Raw genomic sequence first — 22,267 nt, 5'->3', positions numbered from 1 at the left:
TCAAAGTTGGAGCTATAGGGCTAGAAACTAAGAGATCTTAACTATTTTTTTAGCTGACCTTTTGGATCAACTGTATGTAAGGTGTGTGCCTCTGGCCTAGTGCCGTTGGGAACCCTTTCCCTTTCCCTGTGTAAGTCCTTTCAGCCCTATTAGGGCAGTGCTGCTGACAGCGAGCTTAGCTGGACACTCACTGAAAAGCTCTCTTCTGGGGCATGAGCCCTCCTGGCACCTAGGTGAAAATACCAAAATCATTAACAGGTTCTCTGCCCATGCTACGTTTGGAATGAAGGTATGGGCCAGAGCAAACAGGAGCAGCTGATCCCATCTTTGGGGCTGGACTGGGATCCACCGAAAGGCCCACTCCGCCTGATGTCGAGGGCAAAACTCATTCGAGTCAATAGCAGCAGCAAGGGCTAAGTCTGCTGCACTTCACCCGCTTGGTGTATGAAAGGTTCTTCCCTGAGTCAGGAGACATAGGCTGTAGCTCTGGGTCTGCCACAGACTTGCAATGTGACAGGTTGAGGGTTCCCACCTCCATAAAATGGAAATGGTAGTTTCCTTTTACCAGATCATTTATTAATATGTTGAACAGCACTGTTCCCATACAGCTTCTTGGGGTACCCCATAATTTACCTCTTTCCACTGTGAAAACTGACCATTTATTCCTACCCTTTGTTACTTATCTTATAACCAGTTACTGATCCATGAGAGGACCTTCCCTCCTCCACCCCATGACTGCCTACTTTGTTTAAGAGCCTTCGGTGAGGCACCTTGTCAAAGGCTTTCTGAAAGTCCAAGTCCACTATATCCAGTGGATCAGCCTGGGTCCATATTTGTTGACACCCTCAAAGAATTCTAATAGATTGGTGAGGCATGATTTCCCTTTACAAAAGCTGTGTTGACTCTTCCCCAGCATACTGGGTTCATCTGTGTCTCTGATAATTCTGTTCTTTACTATAGTTTCAACCAGTTTGCCTGGTACTAAAGGTAGGCTCACTGGCCTGTAATTGCCACAATTGCCTCTGAAACCTTTTTTAAAACCTCAGTGTCACATTAGTCACCTAGTACTGAGGCTGATTTCAGCCATTCGTTACATGCCACTCTTAGTAATTCTGTAATTTCATATTTAAGTTCCTTCAGAACTCTTGGGTGAATACTGTCTGGCCCTAGTGACTTATTACTGTTTAATTTATCAGTTTGTTCCAACACCTCCTCTACCAACACCTCAATCTGAGAGAGTTCCTCAGATTTTGTCACCTAAAATGAATGGCTCAGGTGTGGGAATCTTGACATCCGCAATGAAGGCCAATGCAAAGAATTAATTTAGCTTCTCTGCAACAGCCTTGTCTTCCTTGAGTGCTCCTTTAGCACCTCAATCATCCCTGGCCCCACTGATTGTTTGGCCGGCTTCCTGCTTCTGATTAACTTAAAAAAAAATTGTTGTTTTTTATGTCATTTGTGGTTACTCTTCAAATTCTGTTTTAGCTTGACTTGCCAGAGTGTATGCTCTTTTCTGTTTTCCTCAGTAGGATTTGCCTTCCAATTTTTTAAAAATGTCTTCACGTTATGGAAGTCAGTAATTACCCCAGTGATAAATTTGCTCTCTTTTCCCTCGGCATACCAGCATCCAGTCAGAGAGCACATTTAACTGACACAGTCTAAAAATATTGAACATCACTGGAGCCTTTTCTATGCTGTTAATGATTTGCATTATAATTGTCCCTAGGGGCCTCCACTGAGATGAGGCTTCTTTGGTGCTAGGCGCTGTACAAACATACTGCAAGAGACCACCCCTGCTTTGGAGAACTTGCAAAGAGTGGAAGTGGAAACAGAGGCACAGAGTGGGGAAGTTATGTGCCAGAGTTGGGAATAGAACCCAGGTCTCCAGAGTTCTAGTTCAGTGCCCTGCCTACTGCACTGATGCAGCTGAATCAGTAGGAAGTTTTTTGTTAGTGTCTCATGTAGACATGGCCTGAGGTATTGCCCTCCCCAAACACACATCAACCAAACAATTCCTCTCTTCCCTTGTATGTTTAAAACCTTGAAATATTCGTGTCCTTATGTTTTCCCCTGAGTAAATTTGTCATTCAACCAGGCTATCCCAATGCTAAGGTACAACGCTGCTGATCACCGTATAAAGATCTGGACAGATCTTTGGTCATATTTTCATCTTCTCAAACCATCCTGCGAACCCCTCCCCATATAATCATGTATTGCTAATCTCTGCGTTCCCACCAGGATGCAGGACGAAATCTGCTTACAGTAGGTTTGGCTTTATTCTTTTACAGGGTCGTTAAGATTTCCAAACTCTCACTTCATGTGGTGCCAAGTGCAATTTGTGGGAAAGCATCCGTTATGACGCCTCATGGAAAAAGACTTGAAAACCCTCAAGCTTTCTGCTGTCATAAACACATTTTTCTGTTGTTTCTCTCATCTTACGAACATCTTTAGTTAGCAAGAACGTGAAGAAAGCAGGATCTTTTGTTTTGTAACATCCCTGCCTATTCCCCATCTGAACTCTTCAGAGACACACACTCATATCCTGTTTTTCCCCATGCAAATATCCTGAGCAGCCCAGACACTGGAAGAGACACAACATGACTGATGTCATTACATAAGCAGAATTATATCTAAATAGAAGGCTTCAGCATTCTCCTCAGCTGGTTTCTGAGCAGCCGACGGCCATTCTGTCCCAGAAATCACAATTAGCAGAACCAAACTAAATAACAACTTCCAGGATCATCCCTGTATTTGTTTAACTGATGTACATTACCAGCTGGCTCTTTTCACTGGTGAGACATTAGTTTCTGAATAAATGCTGTATGTTTTAAGAAGTTTTGAGCTGAGCTAATAACTGCGACGGCCCCGGGCACTGCCCAGAGAGTAAAAGGGAAATAGGAGCCTTCGTAAAACCCTGCTGACTTCTGCTAAGCCCTTATGATAGTGGAGGCAACTTGGACAAGTCTGGTGTGGTCCCTCTCCTGCGCCCCCAGGTGTGGAGTGGAGCCTGATATCACCAGCGGAGGGATCCCAAACTGAACAAAGCTCCTCTTCCCACGTTTACATGCCTCACAAAATGCTCCCATTTGGGGGCTCTATCCATCTCCTCCCCTCTGCTTCCTCTCCAGGCTGCCCTGCCCCACTTCCTGTCACTCTGGTAACCAGCCCAAGTGGGGTTGGAAACCTGTAGCAGAGAGGTAGGTCACCTGAGGAGCACAGGTGTGAAGTCAGTAAGGGTTTCCAATAGCAGAAGAGAAGGCATGTGGGTCTGGCTCCACTTCCTACACTAACATCTCTTGGGCATCCCCTAAAACAATCCCTGAAAAGCAGTCGTTTCACATAGAATCATAGACTATCAGGGTTGGAAGGGACCTCAGGAGGTCATCTAGTCCAACCCCCTGCTCAAAGCAGGACCAATCCCCAACTAAATTATCCCAGCCAAGGCTTTGTCAAGCCTGACCTTAAAAACCTCAAACGAAGGAGATTCCACCACCTCCCTAGGTAACACATTCCAGTGCTTCACCACTCTCCTAGTGGAAAAAGTTTTTCCTAATATCCAACCTAAACCTCCCCCACTGCAACTTGAGACCATTACTCCTTGTTCCGTCATCTGCTACCACTGAGAACAGTCTAGATCCATCCTCTTTGGAACCCCCTTTCAGGTAGTTGAAAGCAACTATCAAATCCTCCCTCATTCTTCTCTTCTGCAGACTAAATAATCCCAGTTCCCTCAGCCTCTCCTCATAAATCATGTGCTCCAGCCCCCTAATCATTTTTGTTGCCCTCCACTGGACTCTTTCCAATTTCTTCACATCCTTCTTGTAGTGTGGGGCCCAAAACTGGACACAGTACTCCAGATGAGGCCCCACCAATGCCGAATAGAGAAGAATGATCACATCCCTTGATCTGCTGACAATGCTCCTACTTATACAGCCCAAAATACCATTAGCCTTCTTGGCAACAAGGGCACACTGTTGACTCATATCCACCTTCTCATCCACTGTAATCCCAGGTCCTTTTCTGCAGACTGCTGCCTAGCCACTCGGTCCCTAGTCTGTAGCGGTGCATGGGATTCTTCTGTCCTAAGTGCAGGACTCTGCACTTGTCCTTAGAATCATAGAATATCAGGGTTGGAAGGGACCCCAGAAGGTCATCTAGTCCAACCCCCTGCTCAAAGCAGGACCAAGTCCCAGTTAAATCATCCTAGCCAGGGCTTTGTCAAGCCTGACCTTAAAAACCTCTAAGGAAGGAGATTCTACCACCTCCCTAGGTAACGCATTCCAGTGTTTCACCACCCTCTTAGTGAAAAAGTTTTTCCTAATATCCAATCTAAACCTCCCCCATTGCAACTTGAGACCATTACTCCTCGTTCTGTCATCTGCTACCATTGAGAACAGTCTAGAGCCATCCTCTTTGAAACCCCCTTTCAGGTAGTTGAAAGCAGCTATCAAATCCCCCCTCATTCTTCTCTTCTGCAGACTAAACAATCCCAGCTCCCTCAGCCTCTCCTCATAAGTCATGTGCTCTAGACCCCTAATCATTTTTGTTGCCCTTCGCTGTACTCTTTCCAATTTATCCACATCCTTCTTGTAGTGTGGGGCCCAAAACTGGACACAGTACTCCAGATGAGGCCTCACCAGTGTCGAATAGAGGGGAACGATCACGTCCCTCGATCTGCTCGCTATGCCCCTACTTATACATCCCAAACTGCCATTGGCCTTCTTGGCAACAAGGGCACACTGCTGACTCATATCCAGCTTCTCGTCCACTGTCACCCCTAGGTCCTTTTCCGCAGAACTGCTGCCGAGCCATTCGGTCCCTAGTCTGTAGCGGTGCATTGGATTCTTCCATCCTAAGTGCAGGACCCTGCACTTATCCTTATTGAACCTCATTAGATTTCTTTTGGCCCAATCTTCCAATTTGTCTAGGTCCTTCTGTATCCTATCCCTCCCCTCCAGCGTATCTACCACTCCTCCCAGTTTAGTATCATCCGCAAATTTGCTGAGAGTGCAATCCACACCATCCTCCAGATCATTTATGAAGATATTGAACAAAACGGGCCCCAGGACCGACCCCTGGGGCACTCCACTTGACACCGGCTGCCAACTAGACATGGAGCCATTGATCACTACCCGTTGAGCCCGACAATCTAGCCAGCTTTCTACCCACCTTATAGTGCATTCATCCAGCCCATACTTCCTTAACTTGCTGACAAGAATGCTGTGGGAGACCGTGTCAAAAGCTTTGCTAAAGTCAAGAAACAATACATCCACTGCTTTCCCTTCATCCACAGAACCAGTAATCTCATCATAAAAGGCGATTAGATTAGTCAGGCATGACCTTCCCTTGGTGAATCCATGCTGACTGTTCCTGATCACTTTCCTCTCCTCTAAGTGCTTCAGGATTGATTCTTTGAGGACCTGCTCCATGATTTTTCCAGGGACTGAGGTGAGGCTGACCGGCCTGTAGTTCCCAGGATCCTCCTTCTTCCCTTTTTTAAAGATGGGCACTACATTAGCCTTTTTCCAGTCATCCGGGACTTCCCCCGTTCGCCACGAGTTTTCAAAGATAACGGCCAAGGGCTCTGCAATCACAGCCGCCAATTCCCTCAGCACTCTCGGATGCAATTCGTCCGGCCCCATGGACTTGTGCACGTCCAGCTTTTCTAAGTAGTCCCTAACCACCTCTATCTCTACAGAGGGCTGGCCATCTCTTCCCCATTTTGTGATGCCCAGCACAGCAGTCTGGGAGCTGACCTTGTTAGTGAAAACAGAGGCAAAAAAAGCATTGAGTACATTAGCTTTTTCCACATCCTCTGTCACTAGCTTGCCTCCCTCATTCAGTAAGGGGCCCACACTTTCCTTGGCTTTCTTCTTGTTGCCAACATACCTGAAGAAACCCTTCTTGTTACTCTTGACATCTCTTGCTAGCTGCAGCTCCAGGTGCGATTTGGCCCTCCTGATATCTTTCCTACATGCCCGAGCAATATTTTTATACTCTTCCCTGGTCATATGTCCAACCTTCCACTTCTTGTAAGCTTCTTTTTATGTTTAAGATCCGCTAGGATTTCACCATTAAGCCAAGCTGGTCGCCTGCCATATTTACTATTCTTTCGACTCATCGGGATGGTTTGTCCCTGTAACCTCAACAGGGATTCCTTGAAATACAGCCAGCTCTCCTGGACTCCCTTCCCTTTCATGTTAGTCCCCCAGGGGATCCTGGCCATCTGTTCCCTGAGGGAGTCAAAGTCTGCTTTCCTGAAGTCCAGGGTCCGTATCCTGCTGCTTACCTTTCTTCCCTGCGTCAGGATCCTGAACTCAACCAACTCATGGTCACTGCCTCCCAGATTCCCATCCACTTTTGCTTCCCCCACTAATTCTACCCGGTTTGTGAGCAGCAGGTCAAGAAAAGTGCTCCCCCTAGTTGGCTCCCCTAGCACTTGCACCAGGAAATTGTCCCCTACGCTTTCCAAAAACTTCCTGGATTGTCTATGCACCGCTGTATTGCTCTCCCAGCAGATATCAGGAAAATTAAAGTCACCCATGAGAATCAGGGCATGCGATCTAGTAGCTTCCGTGAGTTGCCGGAAGAAAGCCTCATCCACCTCATCCCCCTGGTCCGGTGGTCTATAGCAGACTCCCACCATGACATCACTCTTGTTGCACACACTTCTAAACTTAATCCAGAGACACTCAGGTTTTTCCACAGTTTCGTACCGGAGCTCTGAGCAGTCATACTGCTCCCTTACATACAGTGCTACTCCCCCACCTTTTCTGCCCTGCCTGTCCTTCCTGAACAGTTTATAACCATCCATGACTGTACTCCAGTCATGTGAGTTATCCCACCAAGTCTCTGTTATTCCAATCACGTCATAATTCCTTGACATCACCAGGACCTCCAGTTCTCCCTGCTTGTTTCCAAGGCTTTGTGCATTTGTATATAAGCACTTGAGATAACCTGTTGATCGCCCCTCATTCCCAGTATGAGGCAGGAGCCCTCCCCTCACAGACATTCCTGCCTGTGCTTCCTCCCGGTATCCCGCTTTCCCACTTACCTCAGGGCTTTGGTCTCCTTCCCCCGGTGAACCTAGTTTAAAGCCCTCCTCACTAGGTTAGCCAGCCTGCTGGCAAAGATGTTCTTCCCTCTCTTCGTAAGATGGAGCCCGTCTCTGCCCAGCACTCCTCCTTCATGGAACACCATCCCATGGTCAAAGAATCCAAAGCCTTCTCTCCGACACCACCTGCGTAGCCATTCGTTGACCTCCACGATTCGACGGTCCCTACCCAGGCCTTTTCCTTCCACGGGGAGGATGGACGAGAACACCACTTGCGCCTCCAACTCCTTTATTCTTCTTCCCAGAGCCACGTAGTCCGCAGTGATCCGCTCAAGGTCATTCTTGGCAGTATCATTGGTGCCCACGTGGAGAAGCAGGAAGGGGTAGCGATCCGAGGGCTTGATGAGTCTCGGCAGTCTCTCCGTCACATCACGAATCTTAGCCCCTGGCAAGCAGCAGACTTCTCGGTTTTCCCGGTCAGGGCGGCAGATAGATGACTCAGTCCCCCGGAGGAGAGAGTCCCCGACCACCACCACCCGCCTTCTCCTCTTGGGAGTGGTGGTCGTGGAACCCCCAACCTCAGGACATCGCATCTCATGCCTCCCAACCAGCGGAGTCTCCTTCTGCTTTCTCCCCCCAGACATATCATCTGGTCCACTCTCCGCATTGGTACCTGTGGAGAGAACATGAAAGCGGTTAGTTACCTGTGTCTGTGTTACTGGAACCCGGACATTCCGCTTACCTCTTCTGGAGGTCACATGTTGCCAAGCTTCTTCACTGGCCTCTTGGCTCCTCTGTGCAACCTGCTCTATATCTTTAGAGCTTTGTGCCCCTAGAAGGCTATCCTGAGTTTGGTCCAGAAAATCCTCAGTCTCTCGTATACAACGCAGGGTCGTTACCTGTTGCTCCAGACCTTCAATCTTCTCTTCCAATATGGAGACCAGCTTGCACTTTGTACAGACAAAGTCGCTTCTGTCCTGTGGAAGAAAGACAAACATGGCACATCCAGTGCAGGTCACAACAGCTGAACCCCCCCCTTCCATATCACCTACCTACTATGAGCTTCCTCAGAGACGTTGGCAAGATGTAAGCCTCACTGGGCTCACTCCAGGCGAACTCCCAGGCAAACTCCTGCTGTGAGCTGCTCTGCTGTCCCCGCTGCTCCGCTGGTTCGCGAGGCTCTGGCTATTTTTAAACAGCCAGGCTTCCCTGACGCAAACACACAGACACCCTAATGCCCGCCCCCTGCAGGCTAGCAGCCAATCAGACACTCACTCAGGCTCTCTCCCTGCCCTCCCAGCAAACACACGCTCGGATACTTCCTCAGCAAGCAAACACACACACTCGGATACTTACCAGTCCCAGGCAAACTCCTGCTGTGAGCTGCTCTGCTGTCCCCGCTGCTCCGCTGGTCCTTGTTGAACCTCATCAGATTTCTTTTAGCCCAATCCTCTAATTTGTCTAGATCACTCTGTATCCTATCCCTACTCTCCAGTGTATCTACCACTTCTCCCAGTTTAGTGTCATCTGAAAACTTGCTGAGGGTGCAATCGACACCATCCTCCAGATCATTAATGAAGATGTTGAACAAAACTGGCCCCAGGACCGACCTTTGATGTGAGCTGGGCAGTTTTCTCTGTGTTAAACCTCCAATTTGAGATGAGCTAAGTGTTTGGACACAACAAACCCTGCATCTGGCAGGGCTTAGACTATCTGACCCTTGCAGTCCCTTTTAACCCGATGGTTCTAGAGTCACAGAGGGACACCTTAGCCTCAGTGGAGTCAATAGCCAAACCCCCACTGACTTCAGTGGGGCCAGGATTTCAGATCTGGAGCCTAAAGCCTCCATAGTCTGTGGGAGTTGGACATGGGATTTGATCCAGACTAGGTTTTGAGGGAAGCTCTGCAGTCTGGAAAGTGATGCCATGGTCTGAGTCCATGTACGCTTTTGTTGCCTGGGCAGCAAGTCGGTTATTCCCCATCAGGTATTTGTGCAATGAGAAAAATAAAATATTTATAAAAACTAGGACATAAACATCCTCTCCCAATGCAGCCAGTGGCTGTGTGCTGTCCCAGCACTTAATACCTTGCACATGCTTTGACTTGCATCAGTATAATTCTTCTTGCCCAGGAAATATGTAAAGAGTTGCTGACCCTTGACCCCCGCTCCCATCTAAGGGAAAATGTCAAGAGAATGAGTCTTCTGTTGTCTCCTGCCCGATCTTCCCCCTGCTTCTCTCCCTTGGTTTGTTGCTGACAACATCTGCGTCAGAACATTTGTCCCATAAGGCGTCTACCCTTACTGCTGGGTGCGTGGTTACTGGCTCAAGTTGAAGCGCTGGCTCTCATTGAGCTAACATGCTAAAAATAGGATGTAGTCATCAGAGTGCGGGTGGTGGGACAGGCTAGCTCCCCCGACTACATGCCTGGGGTCTTTGATGGACTTGGCTGGCAGAGGGATTGCATGGTCTTCTCCATCTCCCAATTCTCAAAGTTCACCTTTTCTGCTCCTTCTTCCAATCTCCAATCACAGCCCTTCATCTGTACATGGTTGTATTGTGCCATTCGCCCTTGCGTCTAAGCACCCTGGCATGCTAGCGCAGCTTGGGGACTGCGTTATTACGAAATTGCAAGTGGAGGGAGAAGAAGCCACAGGAGCAGAGAAACACCAATTGGCCCATGACATCAGTTTCCATTGCCCACTTGTTACATTTCCAAACAAGCACCTACATGTTTTCTCCGGAGCTTTACCTTGTGCCTGGGAGAAACTCCCTTGTAAACGCTCACAATCCAAATTCGTTATTTGCCTTCAAAACTCTCCTTTGCCATGAGGCCTACAAAAACCTGGATGGCTGCAAAGCTGCCAGAGTGCTCAGACCAGCGCTTCACGTGCTGACCTGTGTTGTCTCATCATTTTCTTGTACTCTCCTATCTGTCCACATACCATTGATTGTCGCTTTTCTTAGACTAAGATTGTCAACTCTTAGGGGGCAGGGCCAGTCTGTGTTTGTCCAGCACCTAGCACAAGGTCCCTGATTGGGGCTGTGAAGTGCAGCAGTAATACAAATAATAATAAGTGTTGATTCAGCAATTGAACCCTTCAGAGTCTCAGGGGTCTGCTTCCACCCCAGGGGCATTAGTGGAGATAAACCTGAAAGAGCTGGTGATGTCTGCAGGGAAATTGGGAAGAGGGTGGAGGGCATTGGCTGCTGGGAGGGGTAGCAGGCCAAAGGGATGGGATGGGCAGATGGATTAAGATTAATCCTTTAAGAATAGGGGAAATCGAGGATTAGGGTTTTTTTGTGTTCAGTGAGTGAGATGAAGGGGGGTGGACAGAACGAAGAGTAGAAAACTGCAAGAAATGTAATCTGTGCTAACGTCTCCTCTCCCACCCCTCCGTCTGCACTGTGTGTGTTTAGGACCCAATCCAGCTCCCCGTGGACAGGGAGTTGCATCAGGCAGTTGCTCTGTACATTTTTGGGGCTGGAGCTTGCCTTTCTGCACGTCAAGCATGTGCTAGGGAAGGAAACATGCAGAAGTAATATGTGTTTAGGAAAGCAGCCTCTGACTCCACTTGCTGTGAGGCATCAGCAGGATTTTATCTTAGTAAAAGGTGACTGGGAAATTAGTCGGCTGCAGTGGGGTGTCCTGGATCCATGGGATCAGTGCTACACTCCCAAATTTGGAACAGTCCCTTGGAGAAAGAAAAGGAGGACTTGTGGCACCTTAGAGACTAACAAATTTATTTGAGCATAAGCTTTCGTGAGCTACAGCTCACTTCATCGGATGCATTTGTTAGTCTCTAAGGTGCCACAAGTACTCCTTTTCTTTTTGCGAATACAGACTAACACGGCTGCTACTCTGAAACCAGTCCCTTGGAGGAATCCTTTTGTGCCAGACCCCTGAGGGGTCTCACTCTTCTATCAGGCCTCACCACCTCCTGAGACTGAATCGCTGGGCTTCAACCCTCCAACTTCACACCATGAGCTCGGCTCAGCAAGTCCAACTGAGACAGGCCCTGCTAGAGACTTGTCTCCCTGGCCCCCCCTTATTAATCTGGGCTGGTTTCAACCAGTTCCTTAACATCTCTTCATTCTACCTAGTGTTAGGTATAAATAAGTACGGAAGGCTGGTGCTGATTAATGTGTTCAATTAGCTGTCTTGATTGTATTTATGAGGTAATGTCATGTGAATCACTGGTTTTAATGAAATCCAACATGGAGTATATGAACTGTGACCCTCAGACTCCATCTTTGTAAGCTGACTTGTTTACAGCTAAGACACTGGATTCCCCTGGCTCAAACTGGACAGAACCAGCTTCTCCCACCAGAGCCGGCTCCCAGCGTTCGTTCCCCCAGAACTCTCCCGCTCTGGAGACCATAGAAGATCTTGCTGAGCGCCTGCGCGGGGCTGTCCGTTCCAGCAGCAGCCCGTGCACCGTCGGGTCTTCCCACCGCTCCAGAGCCAGTGAGAAGAACGCCGTCCATCCCGCAGCGAGGCTGAGGAAGGCGAGGCCTATCCTCGCCATCCCCTCCACGGCAAATCCACCTTGCCTGTTGAGGGTCCTGCTGCTCCCCGGTGGTCGGCATCCCAGAGGGTCTCCCCACCTGCAATGGAGTCCGTGGTCCTCCTCGAAGGCCTCCAGTTAGCCGGAGCGTAGAAGGTCCTGGGCCTCGCATCCGTGTATTGTGTCCACTGCGCCCAGAAATAGTAGGGAGAGGTTTCTGTACTGGGGTATGGTTTTGTTGTTTTCTCGAACACCAAGGGAGGTTTTGTGGGTCTGAGCTTTAAACTCCTAAACCCGTCGCTGATTCACTGTTTTGTTTATGATCATGTTTTTCCCCCCTATTTTACCCCGTTTCTGTACTTTTACCCTTAATATTCTTACCTTTGTTTGTACCATATAACCTTGTCTTCTCTCTATTTTCACTGTACAACACAGGGAGGGAGGGACGCGTCTATTGTCAGCAAATTGAACCGGTGACAGACACGGAAGAGAGTTGAGTCTGTCTTTCTGAGAAAAGGGGCTTTCCTTTTCTATTTCCCCTCCTCTACCATTTCTAGAGTTTTCCCTTGAAGTGTTGCCTTATTCCCCTTGAGGTAACACCAGAAAGGGAAGTGACACTTACCTGTGGATTTTAGTTTGCACTGAAGCAAACTTAATCCCTTCCCCCACCCCCAACTGGGTAACAATGCAACATATAGGGGAAACTGAGGCACAAATGGGCATCATTAAAAATAATTACCATAATTCCACTTCGTCCCATGGGGTCTTTAAGAACAAAGAGGCTGCATGTGAGCTGATTACAGGTTTAAGCACCTGGCAGGTTGAAGCCATGCGGGATTGAAGAGTCACTTCTCCCACTAGAACTTCCCCCCCTTCTTTCGCACTTTTAGCTAAAAGAAAATGGGATTTGTCCATCAAAATTGCTACATTTCCCCCTTGGTGATCAGATCTCTGAACCTGAGGAGGGCTCTAGGGTTGCCTACTTTCTAATCGCAGAAAACTGAACACCCTTGCCCTACCCTGCACCGCCCCAACCCCTCTCCGAGATGCCTCCCCTCCCTCCATTCCCCCTCGCGCTCTCGCACACTCACTCATTTTCACCGGGCTGGGGCAGAGGGGTGGGGCTGGGGCTGAGAGGTTTGGGGTGCAGGAGAGGTCTTGTGGGCTGAGGAGTTCTGAGTGTGGAAGGCGGCTCCGGGAGTTTCCGGTAGGTAGTTTGGGTGCGGGAGAAGCTGGAGTGACATGCCATCTGCTTCCGGGAGCCTGCCAGCCCTGCTGCACCAGCAGCGCTGCCAACCAGACTTTTAACGGACTGGTCAGTGGTGCTGACCAAAGCCACCAGGGTCCCTTTTCGACTGGGTGTTCCAGTCGAAAACTGGACACCTGGCAACCATAGATGAGGCCTCGGTCTGGGACATGTCTGACAGATCCAGAAGAAGGAATACAAAGAAATTATTCCTGCAAGGAATGTAGTATGCTGTGAAATTGATTCCTTTAGTTTCAGAGTAGCAGCCGTGTTAGTCTGTATCCGCAAAAAGAAAAGGAGGACTTTTGGCACCTTAGAGTTTTTATTTGATTTATTTATTTGAATATAAGCTTTTGTGAGCTACAGCTCACTTCATCAGATGCATTCAGTGGAAAATACAGTGGGGAGATTTATATACACAGAGAACATGAAACAATGGGTGTTACCATACACACTCTATGTATATAAATCTCCCCACTGTATTTTCCACTGAATGCATCTGATGAAATGAGCTGTAGCTCATGAAAGCTTATGCTCAGATAAATTTGTTAATCTCTAAGGTGCCACAAGTACTCCTTTTCTTTTTGATTCCTTTAGTGTATTTATCCATTTAATGTACTTAGCTGACACCTATCACCGAAGTATGAGAGTGCCTCCCAGTCTGTAATGTATTTACCCTCTTAGCACCCCCAGGTAAGGTCCAGCTACTGGCCCCATGGGGCAGGTGGGAACTGAGGGGCAGCAGACTGTGACTTGTCCCAGTCACATAGGATGGTTGTGGCAGAGCTGGGAATGAACCCAGGTCTCCCACAGCTCAGGCTAGCTCTCTAACTACTGGGCCATCCTTCCTCTCTGCCAAGTGTAAATGACTATAAGATTGTTTGTCCCACGTAAATAGTGTTAAACAATAAAATGAGGGGGCACCAAAGTTGTGTCTAACATGGGTAACTTGGGGATGCGGATGGGTGACATCCGGCAAAATGAGAGAGAGAATGACAACGCATCTAAGGACTTGTCTACCCAGGTGTGAATCTGCAGGACAGCAGCACTGAAATCATAGTACACTTTGAGCTGGACTTTCGCTGCACTGGAGCAGACATGGTGGGATGTTACTGTGCAGTGAACTGGTACACTGCATGTTCATACTCCTGCTTGCACACTGTAACTTGCCATGCAGACAAGCCCTTCATAAATTGAGACTGGTTCTTAAGTCCCAATGACAGCGTAGATATTAAAGATTGCATGGCACATTTCTGAAGAGTAAGCGCGTGCACTGGTGTCCTTAACCAGCACTGCTCCTCTTCCCCCAACCAGCCTTGGTGTTGCTTGCTGGCTGGCTTGCTCCTCTCTAGAGGTGGCTGCTTAATGTTGGTTCTCTATTTCTTTAGGATTTGGTCCTGCAGGTCTCTCTTCATGTGATTAGCAGAAAGACACTTCTTTGTGTAAGGGCCTAAAAGGTCAGGGCCACTCTCTGTAAGACTCTTGGCCCTTTGGAAAGAAAGGAGATAGACAAGGAGTCAGACTTGGTTGAGAATTTCCTCTGCAATTCCCTGAGCTTGGGATCTCAAATCCCAGTTCCCTGAGTTCTGGAATAGTTTGGACAGCAATAACTGAAAACAGCTGTGACGTGCCAGTGTCCTCAGTAACGTTATAAAAGCCCTGAGTCCCGAACCACCCATCAGCTCCTTTCCTTCTGTTCCAGGCAGTGGGTCATCTTTCCACATAGTTGTTTTCCTGTTGCTTACTCTCCTGCTTTGGTCTATTTTCTATAGAGCTATAAAAGAAAGTGTAGGTCAGTTGCTAGTCATTCCCATCACTCTCAGAGAGGTGCAAAAAGACAGGAGTACTTGTGGCACCTTAGAGACTAACACATTTATTAGAGCATAAGCTTTCGTGGGCTACAGCCCACTTCATCGGATGCATAGAATGGAACATATAGTAAGAAGATATATGGATATATATATATATATAGATATATATAGATACATTAAAAAAAAAAGTTGGAAGTTGCCATACAAACTGTGAGAGGCTAATGAGTTAAGATGAGCTGCTATCAGCAGGAGAAAATAACTTTTGTAGTGATAATCAAGATGGCCCATTTAGACAGTTGATAAGAAGGTGTGAGGATACTTAACTTAGGGGCAATTCACTCCTGGGTATCTTGTATAGCGTGCAGTAGTAGTCTTCTAAACCCCGGCTGCTAATACTACTGCGGCTGCAGTGTGGGTATCACATCTGTCAAAGGGAAGGTGTCCTCCTTGGATTGGGGCACTCACCATGTGAAAGCCTTGGAAAAAGAGAGTCTACTGACCTCTCCTATGTGACCTGTACAGAATGGGAAGGGTTTGGGGGGCAAAGCCCAGACCTTCTGCCTCTTGGTCTATAGGTGGTTAGCATCAAAGAGAGGTGTCCTGTTCATACCCCAGTATTCAAACCCTTTGCTTCATGAGACTAAAATTTAGCTCTTCCCCAGTCTCATCACATCGCCCTCCCCGGCATTTGAGGCTAGTCCTTTTAATCCTCTCTGCTTGAAAATGGCACTTCTGATTGCAGCTAAGTGGGGGAGTGAGAGTCAGGAGTTTATGCCCAATCTGATCTTTTGGGGAGAGGGGTTCCCTTAAGGACAAAGATGGTGGCCCCCTAAATTCTCCCCCAAGTGGTTTTCCATTGTTACAGAGGAAGTCTCTGGGCACCGCTGTTCGGCGGGCTCTCTCAAGTTCTTTTTCTTAGCCTTCAGCTTGGGGGCTTTGGACAAACCCTGTGATGTGAGTGTTGTGATGAAGTTTATTTGGGGGAGTTGTTGCAAGCAGGGGGAGTTTGCTGCGTGCTTTCATCTCACTAACGAGGATCAATTCGGGGGACAGAATTGCCACCTGGGATCCGGGCATTGGGGTTTGGGCAGAGATTCCTGACATGGGGCTTGCCTTCTGCCTATGACCCTTCTGGTAAGGGGTTGGTGTGTGTACCATGGAAATACCCAGACTGCATCACTGATTTCTTCCCTTAGGGGAAACTGAGCTACAAGGCCACAGTATCTGCTATTGCTCAGTCTGGGGGCAGCATGATTAACCACTCTTTCTCCTTCCCAAGCCCATGCTTTGAGCTCCCAGCTGAATATAATTTATTATTATTTACGGTAGCACCTGCAACATGCTAGGCACTCTCCAAACACCCAAGAACAGTCCTTGTTCACAGGAGCTCACTGGCTGACAGGCAGGCAAGTAGGCAGAGATTAGGGGAAGGTACAGCACCGAGCGCTTTCATGTGTCTCCTTGGTCTCCCCTAGCTTAGGGCAAGGTCCAGCTGTGTCTATTCAGGGATTGCCTCAAGGGATTGGACTCTGAGCTCGAACAGGCAGGAATGCCAGTGGCAGGTGGCTTGTGGTGGAGCAAAAGGTTTGTTTCTGACATTAGTTGCGCTGCCTCCTGGAGTTCGATCGATGTTTGTACTCAAGAGGGCTCTCTCAATGCTGGAGCCAGGTCAGACACATTTCAGTAGAGATGTTGCTCAGTGCTCTTCAGGCCTCCTCCTTGGGTCCTCTCTGCTTGTTTCGCTCCCAAGACTGAGCAGTTGCAGAAGCAATTTTTGATGGAGAAAGCAAAGTTACTTATCCCTAACTGGGCGTATCTGAGTACTCTGTTGTCTCACTCCTTTCCCCCTACTGTAGAGTCATTGGCTGGGTTTCAAACAGGAGAGAGGGAAGGAGGGCAGGGGGAGGGATAGCTCCGTGGTTTGAGCATTGGCCTGCTAAACCCAGCGTTGAGTTCAATCCTTGAGGGGGCCATTTAGGGATCTGGGGCAAAAAAAAAAATTGGGAATTTGGTCCTGCTTTGAGCAGGGGGTTGGACTAGATGACCTCCTGAGATCCCTTTCTCTATGACCATGGGTCTGTACCTGACCTGGCCTGAAGCATTTGGCTCTGCAGACAGGGTGTGCACACGGCCCCAGGATTTGCTGCTTTTCAAATGATTCCAGGACTCGGGTTGGGGGCAGTGCTCCCAAGATTGTGGATCTGCATAGGTGGTAAATGCTGGTAGATAACCTGGTGCTGTCATCCTCCTCCTGGTGCTGATGACTCAGCTGTTTTAAAAACAATCTAAATCATGAGTTCTCAACTTGGTACAAAGAAATGTATTAATTCAGGGAACTTCATATGGGGGTCACAACCTATGGTTCATTCTTTATGGCGAGTTGGTAGGGGGATCCCCGAACAACGGGTCGCTGTATGAAGAAAGTAGAAATCTTAGTCTAATATCAATTCTCCCCCACCATCCCAATGAGCCCGCTAGGTAAAATGTTCGTTATCTCCCTGTATTGGCCACGAAGTGCTCATGTAATCCAGTAGGGGAAGGTGATACGACAGAGCCCTGAGGTTAACATATGGGAACTTAAGCTGTGAGACAGCTGTTGGGGATATGAACATCAATGCAAATGATTCAGCTGTATCTCCTCCATCATTTCACAATCAAAGTTCCATGAACAGAGAGATCGGGGGGAGTGTTTATCAGCTAGCGAGACACCCGAAGTCAAGAAGACATCCTGGGCTTGATAACAAATCTGGAAAGGAGTTTTATCCCAGGCTGGAGGGAGGGAAGGGAATTGTCCCACTATAAACTGATTCATGACAAAGAGAGATGGGCGTGAACTACAAAGGTTGAGGTTTTGAGACAGTTCTTGACTTGGTCCCTTATAGAAAAGGAGGCCTCTTCACAAACCAAGAGCAGTGATTTGGTCCAGTCCATTACAGAGATGGGGTAGTATCCTTGATACTTCTGGATCTGGATCAGAACTCTCCCAGAGTTTTGGGAGCTGACGACTCCAGGGTGTGGGGTTGGCCCAGGCAATGAGCTAACATTCCCTTAGTAAAGCGTCTCATTTAGATCCATTTTAAGTTTCTTACATATTGCCGCTAGCCCCATTTCTTCAGCCCTGTACTCCTCCTTTTTTGGGATGTGTGACACCTGGCTCTGTAATCAGCTAGCTGTATGTGTGCAATTCAAGATGTTGTGTAACTCACACAGGCCACTTAATCTGCCAGTTGACTTGTTAATGTAAATGTCTACAAACCTGATTAACACAGGGAGCAGAGATGTAGTGGTGAAAATTGCAAATAACAGATGCTTAAAAGACAGCCTGGAGACATGTGGCATCTACTGGCTTACGGATGTATGCTGTATGTTTCATGCACGGTTGAGCACCGGCCCAATCTACTGAGGTACTGCCACAGCTCCCATTGTCACAGTATCATTAATCAATTTAACCTTAGGACACTGTTGTCTTGTGCTATGAGACCCATATGTACACATAGGGAACTCGGGTAGAGGGAGAAAAAGTGGCCCAAAGGGGGTATGAACAGGGAATTGACCCAGCTCTTCCAAGTCCCAGGGTAACACCTGAACCACCAGGCTATCCTTCCTCTCTGCTAACTGTAAATTCTTTGGGCAGATGCTCTTACCAGCTGAGACCTCAGGTATAGCAGCCACTGCCCATTACTTTCTGCTGTCATAGAGCTTCAGCTGGTGGTAAGGCTTATGAGCAGCCCAAGCTCCTTGGGGAGTTGGCCCATGCCCCAGTGAATGGGAGGTGACAGCAGCCTGGAACCGATGGCAAGCGTGCTGGCTCTTTAAGATGGGAGCTAGGAGCCTGAAGAGATCAGTCTGATCACATGTGAGTCAGCATCTGTGCAAGGCTGCTAGGGGGGCATGTTGGACTCAACACGCTCTGCTGACACCAGCGTGCCCAGATCTGCATCTCCTTCCTCTGTCATGCAGACCATAGACTTGGTACATGAATCTAGCCAAAGGCCTCATATTCAAAGCCCTGAATGGGCTGGGGCCCAGTCCTTTCTGCAAATGTAGGTCTCTCTCTTTGCTCCGCATCACATTTGCTACACTCGCTGATGCTCAGCAGTGATGCTTTGGCTGATGGAGTCCAGGTTTCAACTTTTGATGGTCGGGGCAGCATGTGCACCTGTGTACACTGTAATGATGTTTACTTCCAATATATTATTCTGTCATTAGAGGTCTCTGTGCTGTATAGAGATTCAGACTTGGTGAACAAGAAGACAAAGCTGGAACTCAAGCTGTGCGCAAGCCTGTTTATGGCTGTGGACATAGCTTGGTTTAATCAACACCTTCTGCTCACAAAGTCCATCTCATGGCATATGCTAGAATTTCCCCAAACAATTGTATCGTAAGACCTGATGCAAAAGGAATCCGTTATCAGCCCTTATCACTGCAAGAAACCAGAAATGAGCTCCACCTTCCAACTATTAATATTGTGAATAATTCAGCTACTGCAATGAGGATGTAATGTGCTGGCTAAATGCATCTATCTGCTTGTCTCCCTCCAGTAGCTGACCCCAGTGAAGATAAAATCCTGCTGCTTACCGATAATTAATGAATTAGCTCCTTTAGTTCAAGACAAGTGACAGGGGCTTGTGGTGCCATTGGTCCAGGGTTTGACCCATTTTGCCTATTGTCTGCATCCACAATTTTCTACGAGCACTACAGAATCAGAGAATGGTTTTTTCCCTGTGTCTCGCTTCTTGCAGGTTCACTTCCCCAAGACAATTTCACTCTGACTTTGGGGGCTGAACAAACCCAGAAAGCCCTGGGGTTTGGCTGGGCCCTTGGGGCGCTGCTGACAGACAGGGGGAATGGGCTCGTTTCTGCTGCCGAGTCTGGCTCATGTTTTTCTGGATGGCAGCGACTAACCTAGATACTTCCAAAGTAGGTTACTCTAATGCTTGTTGCTGACCTAGTATTGCTTATTGCTGGAGCAATGAAAGTAAGTGGTTGGAAAGGCCCTGTTACCACTGTGATGGGAACAGACAGAGATAAAGGGAAAGGATCCTACCTCATTTAATGGCTTTTATTAACCTACAAGCTAATTCTATAGTGGGGTGTGTTTCCTAGTGGTCAGAGCTAGGAGGCTGCATATCAGGAGCCCTGGGTTGTTTCCTGCTCTCTCACTAACTCCCTGTGTGGGCTTGGGAGGTCAGTTACTTTCCCAGGACCCCAGGCCAGGTTTGTGCTGAGGAGGGGACATCAGTGTTGACGACCCTCATGATATTTGGTGTTTTTGTTTAAAGCCCCAGCTCCTAGAGTCAGGTGATCATGTGAGAATCTTGGCTTTTATTTAAAACAAAACCCACGTGTGTTTCAAGTCCTCGTGGTCACAGAGAAAAGCTTGCTGCTTCAATGCCCACAGGCTCAACCACATGATTTTTTGAAGTCAACCTTGTGATTATTGGGGCCTGTCTCCTGGCTTGTAAACTCCTGTGGCTGGCCACACAGGGAGCACTTTCAGAGCTGCTCAGTGCTGGAGTGCACCAAACCTCTGAAGGGCCAGTAACATGCCAGGTGTTCCACATCTCAGAGGCAAGTATTGTCGGTGCTTCAACAGCTAGGCCTGGGAGGCAGTGGCACTCGCCCTACCACTCAGATGCATGGCTAAAAGGAAGGGGTGTTTTACTCCAGCTGGCACAAAAGGGAGAGGTGCCACTAGCCTAGGTGCAGAGTTGCAGTTCAAAGGGAGCGGTAGTTGGTCTTATATGGGCCCCTGGGGCAGTCCAGGCGAGAGTTAGGGCTCTCCGGGTCTAGTGCCTCTCTAGGCTAGTCCTCCATTAAAAGCAAACAGGAGCTTGCAGGCTTCTAGGCCAGGATCAGGTAGTGCTGTGTCTCATGGGGGCCCCTCTGCGCTGGCCCCGGCCCTGCCTCTGCTGCTTCCCCATGTGTCCTGCACTGACCTGCTCCCAGCTGCAACATCCGACAGTCACACCCTGCTTCGCCCGTGGTTCCCAGGCTGTGTCCCTCCCTGCTCACATCTAGCTTCCCTGCTGCACCTGGCTTGCCATGCCGCTGGTGTCTCCCAGGTGCCAGGCGACTGCGCAGGGCAGGCTCTTTGCACAGAGATTGCTGCCCGCTCCTCTACTTGGCCGGGGGAGGTGCCTGCATCTCCTCCCCGGCAGGTCTTAGATTGTACAGCCAGAAGGGACCACTGTGATCATCTAGTCTGAGCTCTGCAGAACAGGCCCAGAGCTTCCCCAAAGTCCTTCTTCTCTGAACCAGAGCAGCTCACTTAGCAAAACCTTGTCAGGGATGGTCCGAGGCGCTGCGTGGGGGGGCATGGGAGGTCAAGTGCCCCCCCCCCACCAGATGGGCCTTCTAGGGGCAGGGAGAGAGAGGGGCTCCCTTTCCCTTACAGCATGTTTCCGGCTCGCTTGGCCCCCTGCCCAGTCCCTGTGAGTGAGCTGGAGACCACGCTCCCCACCCCATCCCCCGGCAGGCTCAGCCCCTGTCCCCGGCAGCCGAGCCCGGGCAGGGAGCAGGTAACATGGGGCTGGGAGAGTGCAGTGGCTCAGGGCAGGGAGAGTGTCACTGGGGAGAGGAGACATGCGGGGCAGTCATGTGTCTTCCATTTTAAATTGTCAGGTTTCAGAGTAGCAGCCGTGTTAGTCTGTATTCGCAAAAAGAAAAGGAGTACTTGTGGCACCTTAGAGACTAACAAATTTATTAGAGCATAAGCTTTCGTGAGCTACAGCTCACTTCATCGGATGCCATCCAATGAAGTGAGCTGTAGCTCACGAAAGCTTATGCTCTAATAAATTTGTTAGTCTCTAAGGTGCCACAAGTCCTCCTTTTCATTTTAAATTGTGCCTCCCACTATGGGAAGGCACAAGTCATCTACCCACCACATAGGACAGTGGGGATAGGGCTGAAGGGGATGGTAGTTTCCCTGAGCGGAGTCATTGCAATTACCTCAAATGGCTCCTTTTCCTCCTGCAGACACAGGCCTGGTCTATGCTTCGTCAGTTAGGCACATGGAAAAAATCCCCTCTCAACAGACGTAGCTTTGCTGGCATAAGCCCAGTGTAGATGGAGTTATACCAGTATAAAAAACCCTTTTGCTAGTATAGCAGATTTTGTTTGGGGGAACTGCATACAACCGTTTGGGGAAACCTCCATCCGTACACCCTCCTCCATCCATCCATCCATCCCCTTATGCCCTCCTCCATCCATCCATCCATCCCCTTATGCCCTCCATCCATCCGTCCATCCTCAAACATCCATCCATCCAAACACTTTCTAAAGCAGACAAGGCCATAGATAAAACCTAACAGGCTTGGAAAATAGAAGGGTTTTTGGTTTTTTTAAAACCCATTTACAAACCTAAGCACCAGAAATGTACAAACTGTCCCCTTCCCCCATTCCCTCCTGTCCCTCTGCTCTGAGCTGGGTACTCTCCATTTGGTACATCCTCGCTCTACACTATGTCCAGAAGTGGAAGCAGAGGAGCAGCCTGGATCACCATTTTGCTCTTCCTCCTTTAGGGCAAAACTGCATCCAGCTGCATGATGAAGGGCCACATGCTAAATTTTGCCCTTGGTGACATAGGCACGCCTCTCCCTGGCAGCAAAGCAGGCCTGGCCTGCAGCTAGTCGAGGGCAGGATTAGAC

The 22,267-nt window shown here is 48.7% G+C and overlaps 1 long non-coding RNA gene across 1 annotated transcript; it reads left to right on the top strand.

Annotated features, from left to right (window-relative positions):
* Window positions 1–942: 942 nt before the first annotated feature.
* On the top strand, window positions 943–16,273 carry LOC122461128. Its single transcript, XR_006282877.1, has 3 exons — window positions 943–1,275; window positions 12,053–12,058; window positions 16,262–16,273. It is a non-coding gene; the product is annotated as an uncharacterized LOC122461128 (long non-coding RNA).
* The last annotated feature ends 5,994 nt before the right edge of the window (window positions 16,274–22,267 follow it).

This window comes from Dermochelys coriacea, chromosome 7 (genome assembly GCF_009764565.3).
Source record: "Dermochelys coriacea isolate rDerCor1 chromosome 7, rDerCor1.pri.v4, whole genome shotgun sequence".
Classification (NCBI taxonomy): domain Eukaryota; kingdom Metazoa; phylum Chordata; order Testudines; family Dermochelyidae; genus Dermochelys; species Dermochelys coriacea.
The sequence above is the reverse complement of the archived record's forward strand: the minus strand, read 5'-3'. Positions and strand labels throughout refer to the sequence as shown.